Below are 5,269 nucleotides of genomic sequence, written 5' to 3' on the forward strand. Positions count from 1 at the left end.
AGTTAGTTTAGAACTTAAATTAAAAACATAATATGATTAAAGATGAGAGATCAAACTTGTAAGTTGAATGTATTGTGTTTAAAAGAAAAGTTTACCCTTATTAACACATGTACCTCATGCTTAGGTGTTGTAAATTACTTAAAATGGGTGTCTTAATTTGCCCTTGTTTGGTGTATTATATATAGTGTGTATATATATATATTCAAATCAAAGTCTAGTATAATAATTGTTATATCCAACATCTTAAAAGTAAAATAAAAACATCCAAATGTAAGGTCATAGGTTCAAGTCACTCCAAATACATTGTAAAGATGAAACTTTGTTAAAAACATGATTACTCTATAGAATAGTAATAAAGTTTTAAAACTGTTTCAATCAGGTCACTCATAAAAAGTTTTGTTCAAATTAGGCCACTAAAGTTTATTTTTTGTTATAATCCTAGATATTTTACCTGGATAGCAGGTTTTGTAGGTTTTTTTTTTATTTCAAAATAGCTTGATATCGCAAAAAAAGAAAAAAAAATTGGAGAAAAGAAAACTGAAATATTCAAATAAAAATATGAATTTTTCTTTTTGTAATTTTTCAGATTTTATTTTTTTACTTTTTTTATTTTTCGCAATTAAATTTGTTTTTTCTCATTTTTACTAATTTTGTTAATTTTTTCTGAATACTTTTTAAAAACTAAGAAAAATAAATTTTAAATTGCAAAAAAAAAAAACAACAAAAACTGGAGAAAAGAAAACTGAAATATTTGAATTTTTTTTTGCAATTATTTAGATTTTATTTTTTTTCTTCTTTTTTTTTTTTGTAATTTTTCACAATTTTTCAGTTTTTTTTTGCAATTTAAAATTTATTTTTCTCAAGTTTTAAAAAAATATTTTGTAATATCAATCTATTTAGAAATAAAAAAAAACCAACAAAACTGCTATCAAGGTAAAATATCTAAGATTAGAACAAATAAAAAACTTTAGTAGCTTGAAATCTTTGACGTGAATTATAATATGGGTCGGGTTACACATTTCAACCCGTCAACTTACTAACCTTTCAACCTAACACGATTAACACTCTAAGTTAAAATGTTATTTTTTAAAAGCCACAAATCTTAATATTTTAAAACTGTTTTTTTTTTGAAAGGCTAATAATAAAATATTATTTTGTTTATTCTTTTCCAGCCAGCCAGCCAGCCAGCCAGACGTTAAATAAAAGGTGTATCTTTCTTTCCTTGTAGTCACGCCAAACCTTTCTTTCTTTCTTTCCTTGCTCCCTCATATTTTTTCAGTCTTGTTAAGGTTAAGGTAAGCTATGATTCCCAATACTTTTATTAGTATTATTATTTTCAAACCCTTATGTCCTCACTCAGAATCTCTGCATTTTGGTAAGTTAAGATTTAGGGCATATAATCATGGGCTGTAATTTTCAAATACCCTTTTGCCGATGTTTATAATCTGTAAATTAAGTCATCCTGGTTGGATCTTCAAATTCAAGAATTTAACTCGGACAGTTCAGTAACTGAATCAAAAACCAAAATTTAGTTTTCGATTTTTACATTTGGTTTGTTTTAAGTATTTGGAAAAATTGGCTTAAAAAGAAAACATAAAGCCGGACGGTCGGTCGGTTTTTGATTGATTTAGTCATTTCGAGTTACTAAACCCACAAATCCTTATAATTGACAATTTTCAAAATTACTTTTTGATAATTTCTTTCAAAAATCTCACGAAGACAAACGAGTCAAGCCTAGCCCCTCTGGCTCGGCTAGACTACTTCCAAACATTCCAAACTTTTCTTATTTGCTAATTTGTTCACTCAGCTGACTGCTGGTATGTATGTGGTATCAACAAAAACATTAATTTTTTTTCTTTTCTTGTTTTTGCAGCTAAAACCTTGTGCACAACATGGGAGACAAGTTTCAGTTAAATGAAGAAGATAAGCTTATGTTAGATAGTACACTGGGTCAAGAAGCTTGCAATTACTTAATTTGGTCATCATCAAACAAAATCCCCGGCGAATATCGACTGAAAACCAATAATTTAGCGGTCCAAGATTCTCTTCACACGATCCTTAACAGGTCGGGCTGGAATTATGCAATTTTCTGGCAAGTTTCAAATTCCAAATCCGGGAAATCGGCTCTGATTTGGGGCGACGGCTGCTGCAAAGACTCAAACGAACCCGGGGGTTACGAAGACGCTAATAAAAAGATTGTTCTTCGCAAGATTCAGTCATGGTTTAAGGAAGGAAATCTTGAGTTAAAGACAGGTTTGGTGTCGGATTTAGATATGTTTTATTTAACCTCGATGTGTTATGTTTTCCCATTCGATAAACCGTCCAGCCCGTCTCAGTCGTTTAACACGGGCCGGCCCGTTTGGGTTTTCGACACCAAAGGATGCGAAGAACAGTACCAATCGCGATCGGTTTTAGCAAAATCGGCCCGGTTACAAACGCTAGTTCTTGTCCCAGTTAAGAAAGGAGTCGTGGAGATCGGTTCGTTTGAGTCGGTCCCGGAAGACCAAAGTTTTGTTACAAAGGTTAAAACTTTGTTTAACGGGTGTCACCCGAAAGCATCACCGAAAATATTTGGTCAAGATTTAAGCCTCGGTGACGGCGGGTCCAAAACCGGTCGGTTCAGCATCGACTTTTCACCGAAAGTTGAAAACGCGTTGACTTTCGGGGGAAAACGGTACGAAATACAGTCGAGTCGTGTTTTTGGTGGGAACTCGTCAAACGGGCTTCGGCCCTATTCGCAAACGGGTCACGTGATCGGTGGGATATTGAATTCGCAAGAAATGATAACGGGTCTCGAGGAATCGAATCAAGACTCGTGTTTAACGGACCGAAAACCAAGAAAACGAGGTCGGAAACCGGCTAACGGGAGAGAAGAACCGTTGAACCACGTCGAAGCGGAAAGGCAACGGCGCGAGAAACTGAACCAGCGGTTCTATGCGTTACGGGCTGTGGTCCCAAACATTTCAAAAATGGATAAAGCTTCGCTTCTCGGTGATGCGATTTCGTACATAACCGATCTTCAGTCAAAGATACGCGTCTTGGAGGTTGAAAAGGAGGGCCCGGGTCAACCCGAGGTTGAGTTTATGGCTCGGGAGGATGATGCGGTTGTAAGACTTAGTTGGCTGTTAGATGATCATCCGGTTGCACGGGTTATTAAGACGTTTAGAGAACATGAAATGGTAGTTAATGACACCGATGTTTCGGTTATAGATAACGAGAATGTGATTCATACATTTTCGTTTCAAGCGGTCGACGGCGGTGGGGATGTCCAACAATTGAAGGAGAAGCTAGATTCGGTTTTCTCAGATTGATTCGGGTGTTAAGAAAGCATGTTTGTAAAATACTAAGATAAAACTGTTTTGTGTTTAGATCAATATGTTTTGTTTGATATAGAAATTATTGGATTTTATTCGTTTTAATTACTTTTATGTCAGTTGATGAAGAACAAAGTGTAATGTTATTTATGTGGTCTATTTGAATACATTCAAAGACTAAGAATGTGAAGCCTCAGTTACTTTATGAATCTAATATTGTGATATGAATACACCTAGGTTTAGGTGTGATTACATATACAATATTTTGACAGAGTGTGTTAGTGAGTGTATCGAGAGAATATTTTGACAGAGAATATTTTGACAGAGTGTGTTAGTGTGTGTATTGAGAGAATATTTTGACAGAGAATATTTTGACAGAGTGTGTTAGTGTGTGTATTGAGAGAATATTTTGACAGAGTAATAAGAGGAATCGTGAATAAAACTGAAAACTATTATAATTAGAATAAACTTACAGGGTATATATAGACGATGAGCTCATTCGTTAGACACTCCCTAACGAATGAGCCTCATTCGTTATACGTTAAGCATCATTCTATAATCTTAACGAATAATCTTACACGTTATCCTTATCCATTAACATCCCCTGACGAATGAGGACGAATAAACACGGGTAGCTCATTCGTTATTAGCTACTCTAACAAATGAGTCTTGTTAGAGTAGATAATTTCGATACTGAGGATATGTTATCCTTGAAGATGTGTCTGGATCAATTATCTTTCTAAAGAATTCCAGAGCTATGTCAGGATCAAGGATCCTCAGCAGTTGGTATTATTAACAATTGTCTCATGTGTGAAGGTTGTTATTTAATGAATGCAAAGGCTCCAAGACTCAGTACACCATTAATTTCGCTACAGGAAGCTCCCAGCACGTTGTCAATGAACGTTGAAGGTGTTATGGAAGAGTGGCGGATTATTAGGAAATGTTGTTAGTTGATATTTTCCTTATAATATCGAGATAACGATCAATTATATATCACTTGTATTCTCACACACTAGAGCAGAACTCATAATTCTCTCTACACATTAGCATTCATTGTAACTTTGATCGTAATCTCCAAAGCACTTGTAACATTTTTTGTGATTAATAAATTTGTGATCGACGAGTTGTCATCACCCGGGGTTTTTTTCCTTTGATCTGAACAAGATCAAGGGGTTTTTCCTCGCAAAAAATCTCGGTGTTCTTCATTATTTCGTTCACACAATCGTTATCAATATCATAGCCCTATACCTCACTTTTACGGATTTGGTTACATTATCCACAGCTGATTTTTATCCAAAACAACATGGCGCCCACCGTGGGACAATTGGTGCTATAATCCAGATTATTTCCTATCAATTTTCAACCTTTCATACCCATATCACTATCAATGGCCTCTCAATCAACCTTTGCTTCATCAACCATGCCGTTTTCGGTTCCTCTCTTATCAAGAACTTTGCCACTGATGCCTTCGCCAATCACGGGAGCACCACGGCCTACTGCTGCTGGAAACAAGACACAATTACCAGTCTTCCAGAGCTCGAAAACCGCTGCTGCTGCATCAGTGGTTTATACTAACAGTGATGTTTCCTCTATGTTTTCGCAGGTTAAGGCTTACATGGAGCAGCAGGATAAGACCAACCAAAGGATCCTTCGGGAGATTGAAGATCTTAAAAAAATTAAGAAGCCAGCGGAGAACCATACTCCCTTGATGCATAGGATGCTGGATTTCACCACTCCAGGATCCTTGGCTCAGTTCACGCAAGGATCATTTATTGTCCAGCAAGGATCCGTGGGTCTGCAAACTCAAGGATCCTAGATCTTTCACCCAGGATCATCCATCCTTAAACAGGGATCCGTGGGTCAACAAGTTCAAGGATCCTCAACCTTTCAACAAGGACCATTGATCCTTCGACCGGGATCCTTCGGTTCATACCTTCAAGGATCCTTCGATTCCC

General features: G+C 36.0%; 1 pseudogene; it reads left to right on the forward strand.

The window, feature by feature from the left end:
- Positions 1-1,865: 1,865 nt before the first annotated feature.
- On the forward strand, positions 1,866-3,477 carry LOC143623871 (transcription factor MTB3 pseudogene; annotated as a pseudogene).
- Positions 3,478-5,269: the final 1,792 nt, after the last annotated feature.

The sequence above is a fragment of the Bidens hawaiensis genome, unplaced genomic scaffold (genome assembly GCF_021521415.1).
Source record: "Bidens hawaiensis isolate Kalapana, Puna unplaced genomic scaffold, B.hawaiensis_p1.1 tig00003570_1, whole genome shotgun sequence".
Classification (NCBI taxonomy): Eukaryota; Viridiplantae; Streptophyta; class Magnoliopsida; order Asterales; family Asteraceae; genus Bidens; species Bidens hawaiensis.